The following is a 17634-nucleotide window of genomic DNA, read 5'->3' on the forward strand; positions in this document are numbered from 1 at the left end:
GCATGTATATGCCTGTATCTTGTGACTGCACGGTGTCACTACAGGCAGCATCAGGCATGATGGATACAACTCATCAGCTCAGCCTGGCATGCCCTTACTACTGCCCTGGGAGTATCCCACCTCCTCCCAGGCAAACTAGGAAGGGCAGGCTGTGACGTGTTCTTCACACTTGCCTTTGCTTCTCCTCACCACCCTGTGCAGGCTTCAGTGCTAAACTGTGAGCCACTCTGATGTCTGGATTGTGTCTGCCAGCTTTCGGTTCAGGCAAGTGATGTGGCTCCAAAGACAGTCATGGTCTCGTTTTTATGGTAGACACTATGTCCAGTCATGTATGCTTGTTGAGCATCTCCTACATGCAAAACTGTACAGAAATGGTCACATCCCATGTTTGTTGAGCATCTCCTATGTGCAAAGTTGTACAGAAATGGTCACACCCCCACGACAATCACAGCCAATGGAGGAAACTCTTATGTCTTTGGGCTCATTTGGGTTTGTAAATACAGCTAGGCTGAGTCATCAGGTAGGCACTGGTTCCTGCCCAGACCAGTCATATAGGGTCAGACAGGAGCACACTCTTCATCCTGTGTCCCCCAGAGATGCCCATTCAGCGCGTCTGTTTGTTTTCTGCAGCCTTGGTGTGCCCAGCTCTAGGAAGCCCAGTTGTCCAAGGTCTCAATGAGCTCAGGGGGCCTCTGGGCTGTACCGGCCCAGAGGAAATACTCTCTAGACCCCAGGGAAGAAGCTAAGGCTGTAGTTCAGGCCAGGCCTCAGGTTCCTAAGGCAGAGGGGATGTCCCAACAGTATGGCTAGCATCTTATAAACTTGAGGCTCCCTGGAGGAGATGTCTGAAGCCTGAATCTATGCATAACAGGGAGAAGTAGGTCAGGGTGAGAGAAGAGGAGTTACTTTTTATTTTTACTTTTTGCTTTTCAGATAGAGTTTCTTTATGTAGCCTAAGCTAGCCCCCCAAATTACTACCTTCCTGCCTCAGACTCCCGTGTGCTGGGATGACAGGCATGTGTCAGCACACCCAGCTGGTGAGTTAACGATTTAAAACACTGTACTTTGCAGTTTTCAAAGTGCCAGCCCTCAACTTTCTATCAGTCATGGGATTCACGTTCTTGCCATGTGCACATAATGTTCAAAGCTGAGCTACCAATAACACGAAGATCAAACAGAAGGAAGCGGCAGAAATAAACAGTGAGCCCGTCTACCCTCCAGGCCCGCAAATCAGATTGTGCTCTGACAATCAGTAATGACACAGACAAGAAGGTGCTGCCAGAAAGGTCCTCTGCTGCCTGCAATCACCTCATCCTCTCCTCATTAAAGGAAAAATAGAGGGAGCAACAGGGGCAGAGGAAACAGCCATAAAGAGGGAACCCCAGCACCCAAGGTACCCATGCTGATTCACGCTTGGACACCGATCTGCCTTTGGTCCTGACGGATGACAAATAATGAAAATCCAACCATCCCTCTTCTGGCACCCCACTTGTGAATAAAGAGCTGGTCTATTTGTATACATCCTTATCTTCATGTATATTCCTTATATTCATATCTTTATGCCTCTATACATGTATACATGGGCATATGCACATACAACACCCTACATTGTGCACATAACACACATACACATACACACACACACACACACACACACACACACACACACAAAGGGAGCTAAGGCAAGGGTGGTAGAGCACAGTTCTGAGCAGGGAGCCAGCCAATGGGCTTCTTGGTAGAGGTGACAGTCGATCAAGGACTTCAAGTATGTGAGAGAGTTAGCAGCAGACATCTGAGGACAAGTCCTTCAGACAGATGATGGCCTTGCCAGCAAAATCCTGAGTAGGTCAGTTATAGCTCACTGAGGAGTAACAAGGCAGCAAGCCTACAGGGAGAAGGGTTGGTAAAAGTAGAAAAGGTCAGCCGGGCAGTGGTGGCGCACTCCTTTAATCCCAGCACTTGGGAGGCAGAGGCAGGCGGATTTCTGAGCTCAAGGCCAGCCTGGTCTACAAAGTGAGCTCCAGGACAGCCAGGGCTATACAGAGAAACCCTGTTTCAAAAAAAAAAAAAAAAAAAAAAAAAATCAACCAACCAAACAAACAAACAAAAAACAAAAGTAGAAAAGGTCAATGGTGTCAGATCTTCATGAGCACAGAGACATTCATATGAGTGGTGAGGGAGATGCCAAGTGTCGACAGGTGGGGCCATCTCTGACTGTGGATTTAGGTGGGTCTCCAGTAGCTAAGTTGAGTGGAGGGCACTGGAAGCAGACGAGAGGCCAGCTCAGGGGAGGGCAATGGCAGTGGTGGCCAAGTTGGTGAGAGAACTTTACCCTACTTGTCTGTGGACAGATCCTGTCAGCCAGTGCAGGTTTCTCAGGTCATCTCTGGGCGGCCACTTCACGCTCAAAAGGGCTTGTAGACTAATATTTTGCTGGAAGCTTTTGCCTCAGTCTAGACTGAGACATGAGGTCCCTTCTTGGCTCCCTTCTCCAAGCTCAACATGGCCACAATCCCCTACCTTTAATCTCCATCTTCTGGCTTCTGCTCTCCTCTCTCTCCCTACACAATTGCTGTCATATAACCTTTTTTTTTCCTATCAGAATGTGACCACAGCATTGGCCACTGTGAAGCAGGTATAACCTTGACCCTGTAGTCATGGCAACAAGACAAGCAGTCGTGATGTCTAGGTCTGTGGTTATGGTAATGGAGCTGTTAAATCTGATGAGTAGGGGGACAGGCATCATGGAACCCTCCCCTGGAATCCTGGTCATCACTCCACCCTGCCAGCCACCTATGATATTTGGAAGTGCTAGGTTACTCAGGAGGCAGAGGGTTAACTGAGGGCCATACTCAGTCATCCAACTTCTGTGGCGTTGTCACCTATGGGACCATAGGACCTTTTGGTGATGCTGGTGGTTTCAAGTTACCTACACTCCTGTGTTCTCTCAAGCCAAATAAACTCCTTGGTTAGCCAATTTGGACTTGGGTGGAATTATCCTTTGGTTTGTTGTGGGAACTTTATCTGGGCTAAATAGACCTTCATTGACTTCTCTCCGGGGAAAGCAATGGAAGGGTAGCCCAGGGATGGAAGTTGCTAGAAGGCCCCTCTTATCCTGATGCTGCCATGTTGGATATGCAGTTGTGCTATATATCACCCAGTGTTACCTGGGCCTGAGGGAAATACCAGCCTTTCTTCCCTCTCCAGAGAGGAGGCAGGGCAGGCAGCTTGTCTGGGCCTGGTCTCTCCTGCTCATTTATCTTGGTTTGTACTAATGGGCTTCAGAGTCTTTTTCTGGGACATGCTTCTGGCCTGTCTCCCTCAGCTCTGCAGTTCTATGGGATAGGATTGAACCATATATTTCTTGCACCCAGTAGCACAGCTCTAAGCTGCTAGCTCTGTGCCCAGGGAACACTCTGTAGCTGTTATTGACTGGCTGACTCAGACCCTGTCTGCCCACATGAGCCATTCTGGGCAGCTTTGACTGAAATACGGATGGGGTTGGTGAATGTCAAATAAGAGGCTGGCTGATTCTCCTCTCTCTCACCAGGCTCCAGATGCCTCCTCAGTACTGCGCTGCTCCTTGTCCCTACCCCCTGTTGTCCTCTTCTTCACCGGGGGCCAGAGGCTTCAGAGGGTCCCTAGGAGCATAGCCAGTACACTCCGAGGGTTTCCTGGGTCCTTCCCCTGTCACCCTAGGGAATGATGGGAGAGAAAGGTGACTGTGTAACAATCAAACAAACAAGGGAAGGAAGGAAAGATGTGGGGCTAGAGAAATGGCTCAGTGGTTGAGAGCTGCTCTTCTAGAGGACCCAGGATCAGTTTCCACATGGCAGTTCACAACTGTCTGTATTCTACAGGATCTATCACCTCACACAGACATGCATGCAGGCAAAACACCAATGCATGTGAAATGTCAATCAATCAATCAGTCAGTAAGTGGAGGGACTGTGATGTGCTGAATCAGGGGTTTGCTCAGCCTGAGTATGGTCATGTCTTCTAAGTACCAAACCTGCCTTTCAGGGATCACTGCTCAAGGGAAGGAAAAATAAAATGAAATCACAGATATCTGTAAGGGAAACCACCTCAGGACCCCCGAGACCAGGTTCTTAGCACAGAGGATATTTATTTGCCCCAAAGGGACAAGAGGAGGTAACAAGGCACAGGGAAGAGGGGTATTTGTTCCTGGGTGGGGGTTGGGGGACAAAGGCATGCTCTTGGATCAAGAGGAGATAAACATGACACATGGGAAAATGGCAGTTTATAAAGGGAAAGGGGAAATCTCATGTTAGATATGTTTAATTTTAACTGGATATGTTAATTAGGGCAGCCAATGTGTGTGTGGGGGCTTTTGATTGTTAGACTTCGATACTTTGATAGTACCTTGGTGGTCAGCTCAGGAGGAGGAAGTGGCCAAACAAGGGAATAGACCTTGGTTGCTAGCTTCAGGAATGTAATCAAATGGTTTTTAGTAAGGCTGAGGGAAAGGGAGAGAAGAACAAGGTCTGCCAGAGCCATGTTCACCATGTTCAAGCTGGCCAGAGTCCCTTCAAGATCCATTCCTGTAAATAGATTAAAAGGTTCTGTGTGTGTGTGTGTGTGTGTGTGTGTGTGTGTGTGTGTGTCTGTCTGCCTGTCTGACTCTCTCTCTCTCTTTCTCTCTCTCTCTCTCTCTCTCTCTCTCTCTCTCTCTCTCTCTCTCTCTGTGTGTGTGTGTGTCTTTCTGTCTGTGTGTGTGTGTTTGCACACAGACATGTGTTCCCATGCATTAGGAAGCAAGAGGTCAACCTCAGGTTCTGTCCCACCTTGACTTTGAGACAGGATGTGTCATTGTGACTGGGTCCCCTTGATTAGCCCAGGCTGACCAGTTGCCCCAGTGAGCCTTCTCTCTCTACCTGTCCAGCCCTGGGATATCAGGTGCAAACCATCAGGCCTGGATGATCCCTATGGATTCTGGATATCAAGCTCCTGTTCCTATGCTTGCTTAGCTTTACTGATGGAGCCACCGCCCTCTGACCCTGAATCAAAATCCTCTAATGAAAATGGATAACTTTTACAGAAAGAATCTTCACAGTAACTATTGTATGATAATATAAAAATCTTGATACTACGCACTTAAAAAGGGGAAAAATAATAAATGAAAGTATAGGACAGGGAATAACTCAAGCTCGGACCACATGATAGTTCCTCTAAAACAGGTATTGCAATGATGGGTGTTACAGAGTTTGGAAGTCACTTTTCCAAACAACGGCAAGCAGCTGGCACCTCACCACTGTGGCGCTGGGCACAGGCAGGGATATAATGCTGCTGCTCTTGCAGGAAAGGAGAACAAGAAAAAAAGGTGAGCAGGGTTAGCCCCATCACTGTTTGTGACTGCAGACCTCTGTAGAGGACAGCCAAAGCTGGTGCTGATGGGGAATGACCGGCCACTCTTACATTGGCCTCCAGTCCAGGTGTGCAGCAGCCAGAAGCACAGAAGAACACCTCACCTGTGGCTTTGCTTGCCTCTCATCACACTTGCCTGACCTTACCTGCAGTCAGGTGGTTTGTAAGAGCCTGTGGGTGAACTTCTGTGACTATATCTGAAACAAAGGTCATGTGTCATCAGGAGCCCTAACCCTCCCTAGAAGAGTTGCTAGTTCCTTTATCTACCTCATCAGTGGGTCTTTCAGGGCTTCTCGTGCCAGCCCTGGGTGAGGATATAGAAAAGGAATTTGAAGATGGGGCTCCCAGAACAAAATCTCCTCTTCCCTCCTTCTGGGAAATTGTCAGGTGGAGAGACTCTCCACCCACTCAGGAACTGCTTCCCATTTACAGATAAAAAGAGAGGGCAAGGAGAGAGAGAGGCGAGCACAGATGTGAATTCTGGGTAATGCCAAGTGGCTCCCTTATGGATCCTGTTGCCATGGCAACACACTCCTGTGATGGACCACTTTGGGAACTGGGTGTAAAGAACTGGAGAGAAGCATCACAAAAGCAGTGATGTGACTTTAGACCCAGGTTCCTTGTATTTGTGGAAACATCCTTTGACAGGTGTGTTTTCCACCCCTGCCCCTGGCTGTGCCCTGAATATTGAGCAGATGCTAAGAGGTCCCCACATGGAAAGACACATTCTTTGTGTTTGCTGTGCGTATAGCCTTTCATCATGCACAGAGCCTGCTACGCCAGTGTCCCCACATGCCGTATGGGATATTCCCTGTGAGCATGGTTTCTTGGCTACATGTTCACGTGTCTTAATGAACTTTACATTTTTCACCTAGCTAGATACACCTGCTACCTCAGCCATGTCTGCACTTTGGTCCCAAAGGCCTCCGGGCATTCTCTTTTGTCTTGAAGAATATGGACGTGTCATGGGAAGGTGGTGCTGCATGCCTTGTCCAGATCTGGGTCAAGTTTATAAGATGGTAAGGGAGTCAGGGATGAGAAAAGGAGACAGCCACTTTATGTGCTGGAATCTCAGAAGTGAGGCTGCCTCAGAGCTTGGCTGTTCTCCTTGTTGAGGGGCGATTCCATGGCTCCTGACAGCTCCATGGCTCCTTGCCGGCAGGGACCGCAAGCTCACTGCTTCAGGACAAGCCCATTCTGTGACTTAATTTTTCTGGAAAATCCAAAACTGCTGTCTGCCTTTTGGTTGTGAGGTCCTCGCAGGCTATCAGCTGAGCTGAGACATCTTTAGACTGCCCTCAAGTTGGTGCTAGTTTACGACAGCTGTGAGGAGGATGGATACAAGAAGGTGGCCTTCATCTGCCATGTAGACCCACTCTGGCTTTTAGGGGCTGTGGAAGTTGGGCTTAGGGTGGCTGAGCTTGTTATTGCCTGAGCAGTGATGGAATCACTTACCCTTCCCTGTAACTAATGGCCACTTGCCTGGTCCTCAGTTTATGGTCTGATTGTTGAAGTAGGAAGAGAAGAACTCCAGAGGTAACTGCTCTGTTATGGCAGGGTTGGGCATAGACAGCAGTAATCACCGTGCCACAAACTGCCTTCAGAGGCTCTTGTAAGTCAGGCCCTGCCCTGGCTGCTTTATGGCTCTGTTTCATCCAGCCGGCTGGCTCAAAGACCTAATGGAGTTTGCCTGAGGTTGTGGTGTTGACCAGACTTCAGCTTATCACAGATTCTCTTATCACAGAAGTTTAATTCCATGTTCTTCTCAACACCATGCACCAGCCACTGGAGCCACTGGTCAACTGATGGCCACTAGGAGGACCTACTATGTGATGCCACACAGAATCTAGGTGCTAGTCAGCTGGGTGCTGACTACATGTCAGGGAAGACAAACAGATCAGAGTTGGAGAGGAGAGAGCAAGAATTCAGAGGGTGAGCAAGTGAGGCTCTCAGAGGGGGTAGGGTTGAGAAGGCACCTGACTTCTCAGTAAGGGATACACTGAACCTTAACAGGGTAGATGGTGTCCATGGAAGGGAGTAAGGCAGACTCCTGGGCAGGAAAATGCCTGGCCAGCAGCTGAAACAGAGAGGCTAGTGTAATTGAGTTGGATTAAAATTGGGCAGGCAGGAGGACAGAAGATGGAAGATATAGTAAATTTTCAGTGACGATTGCCACCTTCCCTGCGTGTGCCAGGAGCATTCAGTGTCAAGAGAAGATATAACAGCATCTGTTTTATGTTTGCACAGGACCTCACTGGCTGGTATGTGGAGGAAGAAACAGATTTACAGGACCAACATCAGCAAGACAGAAAGAGGTGCATCCCTAGGGCTTACTGGCCGGCCACTTGAGCCTACTCAGTAAGCTCCAGGTTTTCTGAGAGATCTTGTCTTAGAGAACAAGGGGACAGTGCCTAAAGAATGACACCCAAGTTTGACCTCTGGCTTCCATATTATATACACACATGGATGCAAGTGTGTATGAGCACACATACACACACATATACACACACACATGCGCATACACTCATGCACACTCACACACATGCACACACACACACATATATACATATACACACACACACACACACACACACATACATGCAAATGCAAAGACGCAAGAGTTTACTGCCGCAATCCAGAGAACAGAGGGTGGTGGCTCAGGGTGACATTGGTGGAGGTGGTAAGCAGGGAGAAGGTCTTGGGAACACTTTAAGAGACTAGCTGAAGTTGGTTGAGAGTTTGGATGTTGGGTGCGGTGAGGATGAGAATGAAGGACAAATCAGGTTTGAGGCTTGAGCCATGAGAAGGATGAAGTTATCCCAGTTGATGCAGAGCACTGTGCTGCAGCTGGTGTGTGAAGAGGCAGCCTATGGGGGAGAGATGCTCAGCTATGGCCATGTTGTGTTTGAGATGTCCTTTAGCTAGGTGGAGGTTCCAGAAGACCCTTGGATATACTTTAAGTGTGAAAAATGGTTCACGATAACTAAACATAAGAATGATTCCCTCCTTCCCTTCTCCCCTCCCTCCCTCCTCCCCTCCCTCCCTCCTCCCCTTCCTCCCTCTCTCCTTCCCTCCCTCTCTCTCTCCTTCTCTCTCTCTCTCTCTCTCTCTCTCTCTCTCTCTCGTGTGTGTGTGTTCACATTCATGTAGGTGTACATATGTGTTTGAATATGTGTGTGAATGTGCTAGATGTCAGTCTCTAGTGTTTCTTAGGAGCTAGTCACCTTGAATTTTGAGACAAGATCTCTCATTGGCCTAGAGCTTGCCAAGTAGGCTAGATCGACTGGCCAGCATGTTTCAGGGACCCAGATATTTCTGCCTCCCAAGCACTGGGATTAGGAATGCAGACCACCCCGCTTCTCACCTGGATCCTGATGATAAAACTCAGGTCCTTGTGCTTGCATAGCAGCTATGTTACCAACTGAGCCATCTCCCCAGCCGATGTTCGAAATTCAGGTATCAACATGATTCTTTGGGGAACAAAAACATATACCGTTTCCTGTAAGGTGCTTCATGGATTAGGTGCCTATCCAGTCTGATGGATTCCTGCTCTGATTTACAAGGAGGAAGAAGGGAGTCTCACACAAGTGTGAGAGGAGGCAGGTCAAAGGTTAACCATTTTTGTTTCAGGTAATACTGACTATGATGAGCAGAGAAACCTGTCTGTGCAATAAAAAGAACATGAGAAGACAGCTTTATTGACACAGTGGATTAAAACCTCACAGATAGACCTGGAAATAAAAAGGACAAGTAATTTCTCATTAACTTACAGAAACTCTCAGTAGTTAATAGTCAGCTAGAAATTAACTGAAAGGTCAAAGGGCACACTGCACATCCTTCTTCCTATAAGGAAAAGAATGGGTGACATCATCTTACAGCTACTCATACCAGATCCAGTGTCATCACTGTGGCTCGTTGTGGCTGGTTGTCATGAGTCTCAGAAAGAAGGATGGGGCTGTCATCTAGTGACTGCAGCTGCTACCTTAGCACAAGGCGTCCTATGCTCCTCTCCATGGCTCAGTTTTCTGATGTGTGAAAATGAATGCTATGATTCAGATCCGGGGATCCACCAGGCAGTGATGTGAGGTACTGGTGGCAAAATAATCACAGAGATGCTGGGAATGAGCTGTGCCGTTTCAGCTTGAGCCAAGTCCAGAAGGCTCATTTCCAATGTCAAGCTCAGCTCATCAGCCAAGCAGAGCAGTGACCTCGTATGATGAGTGGGTACAAGTCTCCGTGGAGGAAGTGGGCTCCTTGTCGTGGAGCTTGTGCAGTTTGCCTTGATGCTTTGGTCTGTTTCTCTTGCTTAGACTTTTGTTTCTGCTTATAAAACCTCAACTGTCAATATCATAACATGATTAAGTGCCAGCAGGAATGTTAAAGAGGGCCTAGACTCTCATGGACACCAGGCATCTTTGGAAATTGACCAAGAGACCCCCCCCCCAATGGCTTTCTATTGGATCTTGCATGTATCCCATCATAGATGCACGTACAACTATAACGTTCCATAAACATTATTTCATTATCTACATCTTTATTTTATGATTTGGATGCAGAGTCCCTCTATAAAATATTTGTGCTCTGAAAACCCAATCCCCAGATGGGAGAATGTCTTGGGAGCTATTTTATGTCTGTCTGTTCTCTCTCTCTCTCTCTCTCTCTCTCTCTCTCTCTCTCTCTCTCTCTCTCTCTCTCTCTGTGTGTGTGTGTGTGTATCTCTTTGTTTTTTGTTTATCATGAGGTGAGCAGCCTCACCATGATCCCAGAATCAACAGAGCCAAGAGAGATATCTTGACCTCTCTAGGACAAAGTAAGCCCCTTTCCCCCTTAGGCTTCTTGTCGGTTCTTCTTTCACAGTGATGGTGTGTTGGTGTGAGTGAGTATATCACCCACAGGCTCATATGTTTGAATGCTTGGCTCACAGAGTTGACAGAACTGTTTGGGAAGGATTAGGAGGTGTGGCCCTGCTGGAGGAGGTATGGCCTTGCTGGAGGAGGTGTGGCCTTGCTGGAGGAGGTATGGCCTTGCTGGAGGAGATATATCAGTGAGAGTGGGTTTTGAGATTTCTAAACACTATACTATTCCCAATTAGTACTCCCCCTTCTGCCTTATGGTTATTGATCACTATGTAAGCTCTCAGCAATTATTCCAGCACCATGTCTACCTATCTACCTGTTGTTGCCATGCTCCCCACCATGATGGTCATGAACTCACCCTATGAAACTGTAAGCTTCAAATAAATTCCTTTTTTTCTAAATTGCCTTAGTCATGATACCTTATAACAGTAATAGAAAAGTAACTAAGACAGCAAGTCTGACCAATCCAGTGGTTGATACTTGTGGTACGTGAGTCTGACCTTTTTACAATGGGACACAATGTTGTCATCTATGAACTTCGTGCTTGAGAATCATGTTTTCTAGCTATTAAAATACACACACACACACACACACACACACACACACACACACACCTCATAATGTTTTAAGTAAGCTCAAGGTATTATGTTTGACAATTCACAGCTGTCTTTAAAAGTCTGTCAGCACTGGCCACAGGTCTTTTGGCAAGTGAGGCATTCCTCACTACAGGGATGGGGCCCACTCACCATTGTAGTCACAGCAGGAAACCCTCAGCTGGGCCACCATGGGCTTCCAGTTATCCAGTTACTGCTGAGGGATGAAAAACTCAAAGCGTGGGTCTTTCTCAGAATCATTATTTTACCAAGTCTAAAAAGCAAAGTGCAAAAGTTTTATTTGTAGAGGTTTATTTGTTTCTTCAAAGAGAAGACAAAAAGATTCCCCAAGTTCTTTCTGACTCACAGAGAATGTTTTCTAAGCTCTCTCTGTGTGTAGGTATGTGTATGAGCGTGTATGTGATGTATATGTGTATGTATGTGAGTGTGTGTGCATATGAGTATGTATAAGTGTATATGTGTGCACATATGTGTATTGTGTGCATGTGTGTGTTTATATATATATGTGTGTGTGTGGTATGTATGTATGTATGTAAAATATGCGTGTGTATGTGTGTATGTGTGTATGTGTGTGTGTGTACCTTAGTACAGGTGCCCAAGGATGCTAGAGGCACCATAGCGTCTGGATTTGGAGGTGCATACAATTCTGAGCTACCTGATATGGATTCTGGGAACCAAACTCTTGTCCTCTGGAAGAACAGGAAGTATTCTTAACCACTGAGTTACCTCTCAATCCGTCTACTTTGTGGTTTTGAGATAGGGTCTCTCATTGGTCTGGAACTCACCCATTAAGATAATCCTGGTGTCTTAGTTAGCGTTTTTACTGCTGTGGTGAAACACTATGACCAAAAAGCAAGTTGGGAAGGATAGGGGTTTATTCAGCTTATATTTCCAGATCACAGTTCATCTCTGAAGGATTTAGGACAGGAACTCAAACAGGACAGGAACCTGGAGGCAGGAACTGATGCCGAGGCCATGGAAGGTGTTGCTCACTGGCTTTCTCCACATAACTTGCTCAGCCTGCTTTCTTATAGAACTCAGGACTACTAGCCCAGGGACAGCACCATCCACACTGGTCTGGGCCCTCCCCCACTGATCACTAATTAAGAAAACGCCTTTTGGCTGGATCTCATAGAGGCATTTTCTTGATGGCGTTCCCTCCTCTCAGCTGACAATTTTTTTGTGTCAAGTTGGCATCCATCTAGCCAACACACATGGGTTCTGGGGGGGGGGGTAAACTGAGGGCCTCATACTCACATGCAGGCTCTTTACCAACAGAGTATCTTCCCAGACCTCCTTCCTAGCTCACTCCTAAGAAGAGGCCAGGGAACTGGATGCCTTTTACTCTGAGCTTTCTTGCATCTGCCCAGTGGAAATGCTGCTTCTGTACCCAGGCAGACTGCGCTTTCTGCTCATTCTGCCAAGGGTCATGCTTTGAAAATATCTTGAATTTTGTTTTTGTAGCTTGTTAACCTTTTCCTTCCTGCGACAATGCTTGTGTTTGTTCTGGCTTCTCTGCAGGAGGAGGCTGGTCTGAGTGGACGCATCAAGGCATTTCCCCCTTAATCTCATTACAAGGGTTCCTCAGTCTTTAATTCTTCCCAGGACTCCCTTGTTGTGAAATGATTTCCTCTTGGAACCCTCTCCTCTTTGTGAAGCTGGGAGAGCAAGTATGTTTGGTTTTGTTGAGAAACAAGGAAAGAATGACAACAGCAAAGAACAAAACCAAGCTACACATACAGCACAGGGGGCTGGGGAAGAGAGCTTAGTTGGCAGAATGCCTGCCTGGCAACCCCCCCCCCCCGACCTGACACACTTTAAAAAGCCTGGAATGGTGGGGTTCTTGTAAGCCAGCACTGGGGAGGGTAGAGACAGAATCCCTGGGGTTCACTGATTGGCCAGGCTAGCTTAGTGAGTTCCAGGTCAATGAGAGATCCCATCTCTAAAATAAGGAATTAAGGTGGATCGTATTTCCAAGGCTGTCTTCTGGCCTCCACCTGTATGTACACTTTGTGATTACAGAATATAAAATGGAGTCGCAGCATAGAGTAGAGCTGAAGTCTGCCGCTTGGACCAGGTGTTCTGAATCCCAGATTGAATGAGGCTGTCCCGAGGAGGCCATCTTGTCGCTGCCTCCTCCCTACCTGAGGCTTAAGACATGTGAATGAGTCCACGCTTGACAGCTGCTCCCACTCACGTGTTTGGAGAGCGTCTTATTTTTGTCCTCTTGCCCCTCAGATGTTGTCCATCTGCCTGCTTGGCCACCCTGATGAGATTCTTATGAGCATGTGGCATTTCCAGAGTTTTTCTTAGTCTAAATGCCATGGACAAATCCCTGTTGAAATCTCATCCGTATGTGCTGGGTTCATCCTCAGTCCTTGAAGGAACAGAGCCAGCCTCTTGTTAATCTTCCAGTCTTTCCCATTAAAATGTTTAGTTCCCCTTTCTGAGTCCTTTCATAGATTATTTCTGCCAAGACAATGGGACAGAGGGTTCTGGGAATAAACGATGGAACTGGAGGGAATTAACCAATAAGATCAACAGTGGAGCCAAGCCAACTGTTGGAGCCTCACCATCCCATGCAACTGGTACAGGGAGGCAGAAGTGTTTCCCCAACTGTCTGCTCTGGTGCCATGTGGCTGTACATGTGTTGCACACAAGTGTCATGCAGATGGAGGTCCACGCCTTGCATCCTGGGTTTGATTGAAGGCGACCAGCCAGGGTTAGAGTTACAGCAATAGGCATGTTAGGGAGGTGGCACCCACAGAACTGGGGACCACCTTGATGAGATTCTTATGAGCATGTGGCATTACCAGGGTTTTTCTTAGTCTAAACATTATGGACAAATCTCTATTGAAATCTCATCCATATCTGCAAAGTTCATCCTCAGTCCTTAAAGGAATGGGGCCAGCCTCTTGTTAAGCCTAAACCTGATTGGCTTTCTGAGACAGAACTGTGGCCCCCGATCTGCTGGCAACTCACTTCCTCTTTTCAGTAGAATGGTACTAATGATACCACCCACTTGCAAGTCTTGCTTATATTAAGTGTATTAATATAAGAATGAGCAGACATGTACACATAAAAATATATGCATATATGTACATATATAGATATGTACATGTTTGGAAGACTGGGTGAGATGAATGGAGAGGAGAGGAGACCTATCAGACAAACCTGAAGGAATCCTAAGATGACATATCCCTTCATTATGTCCTCATGAAATGGCATGTGTGGGTGAGGGAGGGGTTCTAGGAGCTTCATATCCTGGAGCTTCAATAGTTTACCCATCACCATTAATCCTGCAGTTTGCAGCCTGTGTCAGTTGGCTCAAAAGCAGTGACTCACTCTGACTCAAAGGGCTTTGAAGACTTCTCGTTGAATCCGTCACAACACACCTTCCTCTCTTGCAGTTCTTCATGACTCAGAGGCCCCCTCAGCCAGGCCACTGGGAGATTGAAGGATGGGGACATTTCGAGTGATTGAAAAGTTGTGTCTGATACCAGGGAGATGGTTCAGTTACTAAAGCACTTGTCTCACATGTGTGAACATTGGAGACTTATCACAAGAACCCATATTTAAAAAAAAAATGTAAGCATAGTAGTGCACCTGGAGTCCCAGTCCTAGGGAAGACAGAAACAGGAAGATCCCCGGGCACTGGCCAGCTAGCCTAGCCTACTTGGAGAGATCCAGGCCAGAGGAAGAGTGCATCTGAAAGACAAGGTAATGGTGGCTAAGGAAGAACACCCGAGGAAGGACAGCCTACATACCTTTGACCCTCACTTGAGCATGTGCTCATGCACATGCAGTCCTTGTTCATGTATACATCACACTTGAAAACGCATATATATGAATCTAATGCACACACACACAGAGACACACAAGAAAGTCCATGTTTGCACATAAGGTTTCATTTCCTTTGACTTTCAAGCTGAGAAATTACAGGAAAACTTGTTCCAGAAGAAAATATTTAGTAATTGTTCTTATCAGCGAGAATGCCTGTCTGTCTAGGGGGTAGAGGGCAAGGATGGTGACCCAAGGGCAGCTGTTCCCCTTTTTTTAAACATCCTTTATTCCTAGCAATGACCAATGACTGTCGCCATTAGACAACCACCTGGCCATTGATGAGCACAGAGAAATGAATATATGTATAGGAAATTTTATAGAAGAAATTTTTGTTTCATTTGTGTGTGTGTGTGTGTATGTGTGTGCGCGCGTGCACACACACGCGCGCGCATGCCCCTGTGTGCAAACACACATGGAGAGGCCAGAGGACAATGTCTCTCACTTGCCTGGGATTTACCAGTTATGTTAGGCTGGCCAGTCAGTGAGCTCTAGGGATCTGCCTTCCTCTCCCTTCCCAGTGCTGAGATTGCATGAGGATGTCACCACATCTGGCCTTTTACAAATACTATCTGGGAACCAAATCCAGGTCTGCATGCTTGCAAGATGATCACTTTACCTACTTGGCTATTTCCCCATCCTCAAAGATTCTAGAGCCCTTCACAGCACCTGTGTGTTCAAAATCACTGGAGGAAGACCACACAGCTCCTTGACCTGGAACAGGGCTGAGTGATGGACTGTTGGCTTTGCTGAAGGTCAGGTTACACAGATTAATGTAGAAGCTGGAGGTTTAGCCATGGAGAAGCACAAGCAAGTCCATTCATTCAAGTTGTTTAGCAATCTGGCATAAAAGACTGCTCACATGACGCAGAGCCAACAAACTTGTGGGGATATTCCAAATTAGACAGTAAGGTGTGTGAAGAGCCTGGGGCGTGGGAGGCCCAGCCTTCCACAGGATTCGGCAGCAGCTCTGTTGTGTGGCCTCCATTTCTTCTGACTGGTCATTGACTCATCCTGCTGGTGCCTGGCTGCACAGAACCCACTTGGAACAGAGTGATGACAGTACCCACTCCCTCCAGGCATCTTCTCCTCAAGTCCCTTTTGTTCTCAGCTAGGCCCGAGGTCTGTCACAGCCCGCCCAGGCCTGTTTAGGACTCCACCAGGCCTAGTGAGCCAAGGCAGGCAAGTATAAAGAAGCTTCAGTGGGTGGGGAGGTGAATCGGTGGGTAAGAATGCTGAACATGCAAGCCTGAGGACTTGAGTTCAAATCTCTAGCCCCCATGTAGAGAATGTGAGATGGCTGTGTAAGGCTGTAGCTTATACACAGTGGGAGGGGGAGGAGGCGTTAGCTGGCTGCCAGCCCAGCCTCAAGAGCAGAAAAAGACCTGGTCTCAAGAGATTAAGGTAGAAAGAGATAAAGCAGGACACCTTGTCCTGTACAACATGTACTCATGTGGTTATATAACACAATCACAAACACACACACACATACATGCACACACACAAAATAACAACAACAAATAAAGAAAACAGGCTTCATTCTGGAGAGATGGGCAGGGAAGAGGAGGCCAGGGTGGAGAGACAGAAACTGGCTATAGTCCCTTGGAAGCACAACTGCAAGAGCCATACGACTACCAGAGGTGACTTCGGGGCGCCTTCTCTGTTCTTAATGCATGCAGCTTCCTTTCTGATGGTGGCCCTGAGAGTCACAGGAGGACAAGTGTCCACACTGGCAGGGAACTTAAGAATCACAGTCCAAACCCCTGAACCAGGCTCTAAGCCTGACTTACTCGAAATGCTCTTCTTCATCCTCCACCAGGCTGACAGTATGTTGGGGATAATCTGAATATGAAGCTCACTGGTCAGTAACACAGGTTTCAAGACATGTCCATCTGGTCGACCTTTCTTCTCATTCTCCATTAGCAAGTGATTGAAAAACATCAGAGACACATAGGTTTGAGTTCTGAATAATCAAGTCCTTTGGGAAGGCTCAACACTTTTGGTCACAGTTTCTCTCTTGTGTGTGTATATGTGTATGTGTGTGTGTGTGTGAATCCAGATTAGCAATGGTCTTAGTAAAACAATAAAGCAGTAATAATAATAATCATATAGGCTGTTGAAGCCTCAAGGTTATACTGAGGGTGTAATAACACAGCATATATGAAGCAACTTAAGAAGAAGAATCATCAGAATATCACATAGCATTATTGATAATATTTTAACACATTTCAGTCACTTACAAACAAACAGCCAAACTCTATCTCCATAGTGACTTCCATGGACAACAAGAAACAAGCAAACAAGGGACCCACCCCTTTCATCTATAGTGACATCTATTTTGTGCAAAGTCCATGGTGTGTGTCCAGGGCTGAGTCAGCCCAGGTCTCGGCTGGCTCCTGACTCTGGCATCCCATGTGCTGTGAGTTAATGCGATTACTCATCTGATCTTAGTTTCAGATACTCGCCTGCAATGCTGGTGGGGTCATCACTACCTTTGAGGCTTGCTTGCAGAGCTGGCTCATCACCACAACATCAACGATGTCATGCCAGTGTGTCTGTACTTGCTTGTGGTGTCTTGTGCCTGGTGTTCGAGGCCCTCTGTAGGTGGAGCTATCCCTCATTCCCAGAGTTCTGAGCTTTTCCTGTGGCTTCATGCACTTACCTTCCTCTCTTCTGCTGTCATGCCTGACCTCTCCGTCTAGTTCCTGCTCTTGCCTAAATCAGACTCGCTGACTCCCCAGGGCCCTGACTTTGGAGGCTTGGGTATCATCCCTCATGTTTCTCATGAGTACCTCAAACAAAGGCAGCACCTTGGTTTAGTCTCCCCGGCTCCTCCACCCTGTGCTACTTTTACATATCCGTGCCTTCTCTCTCCTCTGTTGGATACTGGCAGCTACTTCTGCTGTAAGATTTGAAGTTCTTAGAAGGTAGAGAACACA

This window comes from Mastomys coucha, unplaced genomic scaffold (assembly GCF_008632895.1).
Source record: "Mastomys coucha isolate ucsf_1 unplaced genomic scaffold, UCSF_Mcou_1 pScaffold22, whole genome shotgun sequence".
Lineage (NCBI taxonomy): Eukaryota > Metazoa > Chordata > Mammalia > Rodentia > Muridae > Mastomys > Mastomys coucha.